Raw genomic sequence first — 13508 nt, 5'->3', positions numbered from 1 at the left:
ATAGTGAGTACAGCTCTGGAGTATAATACAGGATATAACTCAGGATCAGTACAGGATAAGTAATGTAATGTATGTACACAATGACCCCACCAGCAGAATAGTGAGTACAGCTCTGGAGTATAATACAGGATATAACTCAGGATCAGTACAGGATAAGTAATGTAATGTATGTACACAATGACCCCACCAGCAGAATAGTGAGTACAGCTCTGGAGTATAATACATGATATAACTCAGGATCAGTACAGGATAAGTAATGTAATGTATGTACGCAGTGACCTCACCAGCAGAATAGTGAGTACAGCTCTGGAGTATAATACAGGATATAACTCAGTATCAGTACAGGATCAGTAATGTAATGTAAGTACACAGTGACCTCACCAGCAGAATAGTGAGTACAGCTCTGGAGTATAATACAGGATATAACTCAGGATCAGTACAGGATAAGTAATGTAATGTACATACACAGTGACCTCACCAGCAGAATAGTGAGTACAGCTCTGGAGTATAATACAGGATATAACTCAGGATCAGTACAGGATCAGTAATGTAATGTATGTACGCAGTGACCTCACCAGCAGAATAGTGAGTACAGCTCTGGAGTATAATACAGGATATAACTCAGGATCAGTACAGGATCAGTAATGTAATGTAAGTACACAGTGATCTCACCAGCAGAATAGTGAGTACAGCTCTGGAGTATAATACAGGATATAACTCAGGATCAGTACAGGATAAGTAATGTAATGTACATACACAGTGACCTCACCAGCAGAATAGTGAGTACAGCTCTGGAATATAATACAGGATATAACTCAGGATCAGTAATGTGATGTATGTACACAGTGACTGCATTGTTTCTACTGGAAAATAATGTTTAGAAGTGGACATACATTAGATCAATTTGCTTCTAATCTGATTATTTGTCCCATACTTTTCATGAGTACTGCATAAATACTTCTATTTGTATAAGACTGTGGTATCTAAACTGTGCTTGTAGAGCTTTTCAGAGACTACAACTCCCAGCATGTCCTGACACTTGCACTATGAAAAGAGATACAATCTACATTGTAGTTCCTCTAATACTGTACCTGGAATACGTCAATGACGTAAAATTGTTTTCTTGAGCACTGAGGCACCACCCTGTGGCCAATGGGAGTACTACAGATGCTTTATGTAACACCTGTTATTATGTAGCAGAAAAGATTATGTAACATAGGGACACAATATTTGTTTTTTAGGCTAAACATGTATGATCAAGGGAACAAACCTAGATAAACATTATACAGTGGTCCCTCAACATACGATGGTAATTCGTTCCAAACGACCCATCGTTTGTCGAGTCCATCGTATGTTGAGGGATCCGTGCAATGTAAAGTATAGGAAGCTGTACTTACCTGTCCCCGTTGCTCCGGACCAGGTCCTCACCGCTCCCGCTGCTGCTCCAGGGGCTCCCGATGCTGTCCCGCTGCTACGGTGTCTTCTTCGCGATCCTCCGGCCTCTTCCGCATCTTCTGCAGGGTCCGGGCCTCGCTTTCTGGTGACGTTATTACGCTGCTGCGCCGGCGCGGCGTGCGTAGTGACGTAATAACGACGCCGGAAAGCAAGGCCCGGACCCTGCAGAAGATGCGGAAGAAGCCGGAGGATCTCGAAGTGGACCCGGAGCAGCGGGAATAGGTAGGCGAACCTGCCCGGGATGCTTAAACTGCTATCCGACAGCAGCTTAAGCATTTTGCGCTGTCGGATAGCAGTTAATGCGATGGCCCCGACATATAAAAACATCGTATGTCGATTTTATCATATGTCGGGGCCATCGTAGGTCGGGGGGTTACTGTACATGTATGATCAAGTCCACCCCTCACATTATATACAGTATCTCCCATAAGTGACTCCACCCCTCACATTATATATACAGTATATCCCATAAGTGACTCCACCCCTCACATTATATATACAGTATATCCCATAAGTGACTCCACCCCTCACATTATATATACAGTATATCCCATAAGTGACTCCACCCCTCACATTATATATACAGTATCTCCCATAAGTGACTCCACCCCTCACATTATATATACAGTATATCCCATAAGTGAGGCCACCCCTCACATTATATATACAGTATATACCATAAGTGACTCCACCCCTCACATTATATATACAGTATATCCCATAAGTGACTCCACCCCTCACATTATATACAGTATATCCCATAAGTGACTCCACCCCTCACATTATATATACAGTATATCCCATAAGTGACTCCACCCCTCACATTATATATATACAGTATATCCCATAAGTGACTTCACCCCTCACATTATATATACAGTATCTCCTATAAGTGACTCCACCCCTCACATTATATATACAGTATATCCCATAAGTGAGGCCACCCCTCACATTATATATACAGTATATACCATAAGTGACTCCACCCCTCACATTATATATACAGTATATCCCATAAGTGACTCCACCCCTCACATTATATACAGTATATCCCATAAGTGACTCCACCCCTCACATTATATATACAGTATATCCCATAAGTGACTCCACCCCTCACATTATATATATACAGTATATCCCATAAGTGACTTCACCCCTCACATTATATATACAGTATCTCCTATAAGTGACTCCACCCCTCACATTATATATACAGTATATCCCATAAGTGAGTCCACCCCTCACATTATATATACAGTATATCCCATAAGTGACTCCACCCCTCACATTATATATACAGTATCTCCTATAAGTGACTCCACCCCTCACATTATATATACAGTATATCCCATAAGAGAGTCCACCCCTCACATTATATATACAGTATATCCCATAAGTGACTCCACCCCTCACATTATATATACAGTATCTCCCATAAGTGACTCCACCCCTCACATTATATATACAGTATATCCCATAAGTGACTCCACCCCTCACATTATATATACAGTATATCCCATAAGTGACTCCTCCCCTCACATTATATACAGTATATCCTATAAGTGACTCCACCCCTCACATTATATATACAGTATCTCCCATAAGTGACTCCACCCCTCACATTATATATACAGTATCTCCCATAAGTGAGTCCACCCCTCACATTATATATACAGTATCTCCCATAAGTGAGTCCACCCCTCACATTATATATACAGTATCTCCCATAAGTGAGTCCACACCTCACATTATATACAGTATATCCCATAAGTGACTCCACCCCTCACATTATATATACAGTATATCCCATAAGTGAGTCCACCCCTCACATTATATATACAGTATCTCCCATAAGTGAGTCCACCCCTCACATTATATATACAGTATATCCCATAAGTGAGTCCACCCCTCACATTATATATAGTATATCCCATAAGTGAGTCCACCCCTCACATTATATATACAGTATCTCCCATAAGTGAGTCCACACCTCACATTATATACAGTATATCCCATAAGTGACTCCACCCCTCACATTATATATACAGTATCTCCCATAAGTGACTCCACCCCTCACATTATATATACAGTATATCCCATAAGTGAGTCCACCCCTCACATTATATATACAGTATATCCCATAAGTGAGTCCACCCCTCACATTATATACAGTATATCCCATAAGTGAGTCCACCCCTCACATTATATATACAGTATATCCCATAAGTGACTCCACCCCTCACATTATATATACAGTATATCCCATAAGTGAGTCCACCCCTCACATTTTATATACAGTATATCCCATAAGTGACTCCACCCCTCACATTACATATACAGTATATCCCATAAGTGAGTCCACCCCTCACATTATATATACAGTATATCCCATAAGTGAGTCCACCCCTCACATTATATATAGTATATCCCATAAGTGACTCCACTCCTCACATTATATATACAGTATATCCCATAAGTGAGTCCACCCCTCACATTATATATACAGTATATCCCATAAGTGAGTCCACCCCTCACATTATATATACAGTATATCCCATAAGTGACTCCACCCCTCACATTATATATACAGTATCTCCTATAAGTGACTCCACCCCTCACATTATATATACAGTATATCCCATAAGTGACTCCACCCCTCACATTATATATACAGTATATCCCATAAGTGACTCCACCCCTCACATTATATATACAGTATATCCCATAAGTGACTCCACCCCTCACATTATATACACAGTATATCCCATAAGTGAGTCCACCCCTCACATTATATATACAGTATATCCCATAAGTGAGTCCACCCCTCACATTATATATACAGTATATCCCATAAGTGAGTCCACCCCTCACATTATATATACAGTATATCCCATAAGTGACTCCACTCCTCACATTATATATACAGTATATCCCATAAGTGAGTCCACCCCTCACATTATATATATACAGTATATCCCATAAGTGACTCCACTCCTCACATTATATATACAGTATATCCCATAAGTGACTCCACCCCTCACATTATATATACAGTATATCCCATAAGTGACTCCACTCCTCACATTATATATACAGTATATCCCATAAGTGAGTCCACCCCTCACATTATATATATACAGTATATCCCATAAGTGAGTCCACCCCTCACATTATATATACAGTATATCCCATAAGTGAGTCCACCCCTCACATTATATATATACAGTATATCCCATAAGTGACTCCACCCCTCACATTATATACACAGTATATCCCATAAGTGAGTCCACCCCTCACATTATATATACAGTATATCCCATAAGTGACTCCACCCCTCACATTATATATACAGTATATCCCATAAGTGACTCCACCCCTCACATTACATATACAGTATATCCCATAAGTGAGTCCACCCCTCACATTATATATACAGTATATCCCATAAGTGAGTCCACCCCTCACATTATATATAGTATATCCCATAAGTGACTCCACTCCTCACATTATATATACAGTATATCCCATAAGTGAGTCCACCCCTCACATTATATATACAGTATATCCCATAAGTGAGTCCACCCCTCACATTATATATACAGTATATCCCATAAGTGACTCCACCCCTCACATTATATATACAGTATATCCCATAAGTGACTCCACCCCTCACATTATATATACAGTATATCCCATAAGTGACTCCACCCCTCACATTATATACACAGTATATCCCATAAGTGAGTCCACCCCTCACATTATATATACAGTATATCCCATAAGTGAGTCCACCCCTCACATTATATATACAGTATATCCCATAAGTGAGTCCACCCCTCACATTATATATACAGTATATCCCATAAGTGACTCCACTCCTCACATTATATATACAGTATATCCCATAAGTGAGTCCACCCCTCACATTATATATATACAGTATATCCCATAAGTGACTCCACTCCTCACATTATATATACAGTATATCCCATAAGTGACTCCACCCCTCACATTATATATACAGTATATCCCATAAGTGACTCCACTCCTCACATTATATATACAGTATATCCCATAAGTGAGTCCACCCCTCACATTATATATATACAGTATATCCCATAAGTGAGTCCACCCCTCACATTATATATACAGTATATCCCATAAGTGAGTCCACCCCTCACATTATATATATACAGTATATCCCATAAGTGACTCCACCCCTCACATTATATACACAGTATATCCCATAAGTGAGTCCACCCCTCACATTATATATACAGTATATCCCATAAGTGACTCCACCCCTCACATTATATATACAGTATATACCATAAGTGAGTCCACCCCTCACATTATATATACAGTATCTCCCATAAGTGAGTCCACCCCTCACATTATATATACAGTATATACCATAAGTGACTCCACCCCTCACATTATATATACAGTATCTCCCATAAGTGAGTCCACCCCTCACATTATATATACAGTATATCCCATAAGTGAGTCCACCCCTCACATTATATATACAGTATATCCCATAAGTGACTCCACCCCTCACATTATATATACATTATCTCCCATAAGTGACTCCACCCCTCACATTATATATACAGTATATCCCATAAGTGACTCCACCCCTCACATTATATATACAGTATATCCCATAAGTGACTCCACCCCTCACATTATATACACAGTATATCCCATAAGTGACTCCACCCCTCACATTATATATACAGTATATCCCATAAGTGACTCCACTCCTCACATTATATATACAGTATATCCCATAAGTGACTCCACCCCTCACATTACATATACAGTATCTCCCATAAGTGAGTCCACCCCTCACATTATATATACAGTATATCCCATAAGTGACTCCACCCCTCACATTATATACAGTATCTCCCACAAGTGAGTCCACCCCTCACATTATATATACAGTATATCCCATAAGTGAGTCCACCCCTCACATTATATACAGTATATCCCATAAGTGAGTCCACTCCTCACATTATATATACAGTATATCCCATAAGTGAGTCCACCCCTCACATTATATACAGTATATCCCATAAGTGAGTCCACCCCTCACATTATATATAGTATATCCCATAAGTGAGTCCACCCCTCACATTATATATACAGTATATCCCATAAGTGAGTCCACCCCTCACATTATATACAGTATCTCCCATAAGTGAGTCCACCCCTCACATTATATATACAGTATCTCCCATAAGTGAGTCCACCCCTCACATTATATATACAGTATATCCCATAAGTGAGTCCACCCCTCACATTATATATACAGTATATCCCATAAGTGAGTCCACCCCTCACATTATATATACAGTATCTCCCATAAGTGAGTCCACCCCTCACATTATATATACAGTATATCCCATAAGTGAGTCCACCCCTCACATTATATATACAGTATATCCCATAAGTGAGTCCACTCCTCACATTATATATACAGTATATCCCATAAGTGAGTCCACCCCTCACATTATATACAGTATATCCCATAAGTGAGTCCACCCCTCACATTATATATAGTATATCCCATAAGTGAGTCCACCCCTCACATTATATATACAGTATATCCCATAAGTGAGTCCACCCCTCACATTATATATACAGTATATACCATAAGTGACTCCACCCCTCACATTATATATACAGTATATCCCATAAGTGACTCCACCCCTCACATTATATATAGTATATCCCATAAGTGAGTCCACCCCTCACATTATATATACAGTATATCCCATAAGTGAGTCCACCCCTCACATTATATATACAGTATATACCATAAGTGACTCCACCCCTCACATTATATATACAGTATATACGATAAGTGACTCCACCCCTCACATTATATACAGTATATCCCATAAGTGAGTCCACCCCTCACATTATATACAGTATATCCCATAAGTGAGTCCACCCCTCACATTATATACAGTATCTCCCATAAGTGAGTCCACCCCTCACATTATATATACAGTATATCCCATAAGTGACTCCACCCCTCACATTATATATACAGTATATCCCATAAGTGAGTCCACCCCTCACATTATATATACAGTATATCCCATAAGTGACTCCACCCCTCACATTATATATACAGTATATCCCATAAGTGAGTCCACCCCTCACATTATATATACAGTATATCCCATAAGTGACTCCACCCCTCACATTATATACAGTATCTCCCATAAGTGACTCCACCCCTCACATTATATATACAGTATATCCCATAAGTGACTCCACCCCTCACATTATATATACAGTATATCCCATAAGTGAGTCCACCCCTCACATTATATACAGTATCTCCCATAAGTGAGTCCACCCCTCACATTATATATACAGTATCTCCCATAAGTGAGTCCACCCCTCACATTATATATACAGTATATCCCATAAGTGACTCCACCCCTCACATTATATACAGTATCTCCCATAAGTGAGTCCACCCCTCACATAATATATACAGTATATCCCATAAGTGAGTCCACCCCTCACATTATATATACAGTATATCCCATAAGTGAGTCCACCCCTCACATTATATATACAGTATATCCCATAAGTGAGTCCACCCCTCACATTATATACAGTATATCCCATAAGTGAGTCCACCCCTCACATTATATATAGTATATCCCATAAGTGAGTCCACCCCTCACATTATATATACAGTATCTCCCATAAGTGACTCCACCCCTCACATTATATATATAGTATATCCCATAAGTGACTCCACCCCTCACATTATATATACAGTATATCCCATAAGTGACTCCACCCCTCACATTATATATACAGTATATCCCATAAGTTAGTCCATCCCTCACATTATATATACAGTATATCCCATAAGTGACTCCACCCCTCACATTATATACAGTATCTCCCATAAGTGACTCCACCCCTCACATTATATATACAGTATATACCATAAGTGAGTCCACTCCTCACATTATATATACAGTATCTCCCATAAGTGACTCCACCCCGCACATTATATATACAGTATATCCCATAAGTGAGTCCATCCCTCACATTATATACAGTATATCCCATAAGTGAGTCCACCCCTCCCATTATATAAACAAAATTGTTCTTACCTGTAATTTTGATTTCCTTGAGTCCTAAGGCAGCACACACCAATGGGATATTTCATCCCCCAGACTCCACCCTAGGACCGTCCACCTAGAAAGATAATCAAGAAATTAGCATAGTTAATTGTTCACCTGATAAGAACCCCCTCCTACAGATCACACCTGTGTATTAAAATAGAGACGAATTCCATAAAAAAACTAGTATTGGGAGGGTATTTGTGTGCTGCCTTAGGACTCAAGGAAATCAAAATTGCCGGTAAGAACAATTTTGTTTTTCCTATTCGTCCTAAGGCAGCACACACCAATGGGATCTAAAATAGAATCCATAGGGAGGGTAAATCTTAAATGACAATAGCATCAAGGGCTGAATTCTAAGCCTATACTCGAGAATTTCACACTATAACAGTGTGGACCAAGAGGCTGCATTACAGACTCAAAAATTGGACCCTCCTTGCTGGTAAGGAAGAAGTCGAACTGGCAGAACAATCTGAAAAAATTCCCTTTCTTTTGCTCAAATCCAAGAGATGGAAGAAAACTAATTCCATCTCAGATCTATGAACTTCAACCTACTCTGGCCGGGAAGGACAACAATTTGCTGATCTCAGCTGGTCAATGCTTTGTTTAGAACAAGACAAGAGCCTCATAACATCCAATGAGGATTATTCTTCTGTTCTGTAATAGGAGCCTTCAGGTATAGTACATGGTCTAGTCCAAGAACTTCACCCTCTGGCAGCGGCCTGGGATATATGAAGTAAGGCGACCATTTCTTCTATCCTTCTGGAAGATCATTTTCAGAACAAGAGGAATTCTCAGGAGAAATCAAATACAATTTGTTCACAAGATTCCATAAGGTGATGAGAAAACATGGAGACTTCCCATTCAGTAGTCATTGTATGACAGATGGTTCTTCAAGAAAGGAAAACAATTCCTAATGGAGACTCAAGTGTCGCTGAATCTCCTTAGCAAGGGATCAACCATGAAGGGATTTTTTGACTATTAATCAATTGAAGCAAGTTGCAAAGATAATAGGAATCTTGTCTACAGCAAAAATATTGGTGAAGAAGAAGCGTAGAGAATTCTCTCTCTAATACATAATGGTTTGAAAAACCAGACACTGAAAAGCAGACAGGATGACTATCACAATGGATACAGTGGAAACCAGACAGGATGACCATCATGATGGATACAGTGGAAACCAGACAGGATGACCATCACGATGGATACAGTTGAAACCAGACAGGATGACAATCACGATAGACTCAGTGGAAACCAGACAGGATGACCATCACAATGGATACAGTGGAAACCAGACAGGATGACCATCACAATGGATACAGTGGAAACCAGACAGGACGACCATCACAATGGATACAGTGGAAACCAGACAGGATGACCATCACAATGGATACAGTGGAAACCAGACAGGACGACCATCACAATGGATACAGTGGAAACCAGACAGGATGACCATCACGATGGATACAGTGGAAACCAGACAGGATGACCATCACGATGGACTCAGTGGAAACCAGACAGGATGACCATCACAATGGATACAGTGGAAACCAGACAGGACGACCATCACAATGGATACAGTGGAAACCAGACAGGATGACCATCACGATGGATTCAGTGGAAACCAGACAGGATGACCATCACGATGGATACAGTGGAAACCAGACAGGACGACCATCACAATGGATACAGTGGAAACCAGACAGGATGACCATCACGATGGACTCAGTGGAAACCAGACAGGATGACCATCACAATGGATACAGTGGAAACCAGACAGGATGACCATCACGATGGATACAGTGGAAACCAGACAGGACGACCATCACAATGGATTCAGTGGAAACCAGACAGGACGACCATCACAATGGATACAGTGGAAACCAGACAGGACGACCATCACAATGGATACAGTGGAAACCAGACAGGACGACCATCACGATGGATACAGTGGAAACCAGACAGGACGACCATCACAATGGATACAGTGGAAACCAGACAGGACGACCATCACGATGGACTCAGTGGGGTCTTCTGTAAGATTTTTTAATGAAGAACATTGGTGGAAAACAATTTCACTAACAGAACATCTCACCCTGGTTGATCGGCATCCTGCGGAGGTGCAATCTCTCCAATAACCGGTTGAACTCAGAGGCACCAGACTATTTCCGGATCTTCTAGATTCTTCAATCTACTGGAAGTAAAAGAGGTTCAAGTCACACTTTGATGGTCTAGTCTCTTCTGTCACATAAGATCTTCCACTATGTAGCTTTAAGATTCTAGGATAAGCTTTGCTGAATCATAATACACTTGTAGAATGGACTGGTTTTTGGTTTCTTGTATGGATCAGGACTGGATTTCTTTGATACGGTTAAACTGCTACAAAGTCAACCACATTCTTCAGTGATGAATGTATGCCTGGCTATACTGTGGCAGCAGACATTAATTGTACTCTGTATTTACCAGGACCCCGCACTGGATATACTGTGGCAGCAAACATTAAGCGTACTCTGTATTTACCAGGACCCCACACTGGATATACTGTGGTAGCAGACATTAAGCGCACTCTGTATTTACCAGGACCCCGCACTGGATATACTGTGGTAGCAGACATTAAGCGCACTCTGTATTTACCAGGACCCCGCACTGGATATACTCTGGTAGCAGACATTAAGCGCACTCTGTATTTACCAGGACCCCGCACTGGATATACTGTGGCAGCAGACATTAAACGCACTCTGTATTTACTAGGACCCCGCACTGGATATACTGTGGCAGCAGACATTAAGCGTACTCTGTATTTACCAGGACCCCGCACTGGATATACTGTGGCAGCAAACATTAAGTGTACTCAGTGAGTGTACAGCCTGTATAACAGTGTGTAATGTTGGGTCCCCTCAAAATAACAAAACACACGCACATTAAAGGGGTTATCCAGGAAAAACCTTTTTTTATATATATCAACTGGCTCCAAAAAGTTAAACAGATTTGTAAATTACTTCTATTAAAAAAATCTTAATCCTTTCAGTACTTATGAGCTGCTAAAGTTGAGTTGTTATTTTCTGTCTAAGTCCTCTATGATGACACCTGTCTTGAGAACTGTCCAGTTTAGAAGCAAATCCCCATAGAAAACCTCTTCTACTCTGTGCAGTTCCTGAGACAAGCAGAGATGTCAGCAGAGAGCACTGTTGCCAGACAGAAAACAACAACTCAACTTCAGCAGCTGATAATTATTGAAAGGATTAAGATTTTTTAATAGAAGTAATTTATAAATCTGTTTAACTTTCTGGAGCCAGTTGATATTAAAAAAAAAGATTTTCCTGGAATACCCCTTTAATGTCTAAACCTTGGCAACAAAAGTAAAGAACACCTCTTAGTGGAAATGTCCAAATTGGACCCAAATAGCCATTTTACCTCCCCGATGTCATATGACTCATTAATGTTACAATGTTTCAGGTGTGACCAAACAAGTTGAGTTCACGTGCTCAGCGTCATATCCAGACATTGTCTTTGGGAAAAAGACGTATGAGTGCTGCCAGCATTGCTGTAGAGGTTGAAGAGGTGGGGGGTCAAGCTGTCAGTACCCAGACCATATGCCACATACTGCATCATGGGAATGTGACCCCTTATCATGACGATGTTACCTCTTATGATGAGGATGTGACTCCTTATCATGAGGATGGGGATGTGACCCCTTATTATGGGGATGTGATCCCTTTATCATGGGGATGTGACCCCTTATCATGTAGATGTGACCACCTTATCATGGAGATGTGACCCCTTATTATGGGGATGCAATGGTTTATCCTGGAGATGTGACCCCTTATCATGGGGATGTGACCCCTTATCATGGGGATGTGACCACCTTATCATGGGGATGTGACCCTTTATCATAGGGATGTGACCCTTTATCATGGGGATGTGACCCTTTACCTCTTATGATGAGGATGTGACTCCTTATCATGGGGATGTGACCCCTTATCATGGGGATGTAACCCCTTATCATGGGGATGTGACCCTTTATCATAGGGATGTGACCCTTTATCATGGGGATGTGACCCTTTACCTCTTATGATGAGGATGTGACTCCTTATCATGAGGATGGGGATGTGACCCCTAATTATGGGGATGTGATCCCTTTATCATGGGGATGTGACCCCTTATCATGGGGATGTGACCACCTTATCATGTAGATGTGACCCCTTATTATATGGATGCAATGGTTTATCCTGGGGATGTGACCCCTTATCATGGGGATGTAACCCCTTATCATGGGGATGTGACCCTTTATCATAGGGATGTGACCCTTTATCATGGGGATGTGACCCCTTATTATGGGGATACAATGGTTTATTCTGGAGATGTGACCCCTTATTATTGGAATGTGACCTCCTTATCTTGGAGATGTGACCCCCATTTTATGGGAATGTGACCCCTTATCATGGAGATGTGACCTCCCTATCATGGAGATGTGACCCCCTTATTATGGGGATGCAGTGGTTTATCCTGGGGATGTGACCCCCTTATCATGGGGATGTGACCCTTTTATCATGTAGATGTGACCCCTTATTATATGGATGCAATGGTTTATCCTGGGGATGTGACCCCTTATTATGGGGATGTGACCCCTTATTATGGGGATGTGACCACCTTATCATGGAGATGTGACCCCTTATTATGGGGATGCAGTGGTTTATACTGGGGATGTGACCCCCTTATCATGGGGATGTGACCACCTTATCATGTAGATGTGATCCCTTATTATATGGATGCAATGGTTTATCTTGGGGATGTGACCCCTTATTATGGGGATGTGACCTCCTTATCATGGAGATGTGACCCCTTATCATGGAGATGTGACCCCTTATTATGGGGATGCAGTGGTTTATC

General features: G+C 40.8%; 1 protein-coding gene across 12 annotated transcripts in view; it reads right to left on the bottom strand.

Annotated features, from left to right (window-relative positions):
• ZNF618 (zinc finger protein 618) overlaps positions 1-13508 on the bottom strand; it is a 140206-nt gene that overhangs the window by 119220 nt on the left and 7478 nt on the right. For 6 of the 12 annotated variants that reach the window (XM_056541211.1, XM_056541221.1, XM_056541222.1 and 3 more), the window contains exons 3-4: positions 8610-8694; positions 1092-1183 (exon numbers count right to left, since the gene is read on the bottom strand). The gene's annotated coding sequence lies outside the window, so the exon portion shown is untranslated. Of the gene's footprint in view, positions 1-1091; positions 1184-8609; positions 8695-10713; positions 10813-13508 lie in introns of all 12 variants that reach the window. The other 6 variants (XM_056541215.1, XM_056541217.1, XM_056541216.1 and 3 more) reach the window with 4 other exon arrangements.

This window comes from Hyla sarda, chromosome 9, assembly GCF_029499605.1.
Source record: "Hyla sarda isolate aHylSar1 chromosome 9, aHylSar1.hap1, whole genome shotgun sequence".
Taxonomy (NCBI): domain Eukaryota; kingdom Metazoa; phylum Chordata; class Amphibia; order Anura; family Hylidae; genus Hyla; species Hyla sarda.
This window is presented reverse-complemented; position numbering and strand designations above follow the sequence as displayed.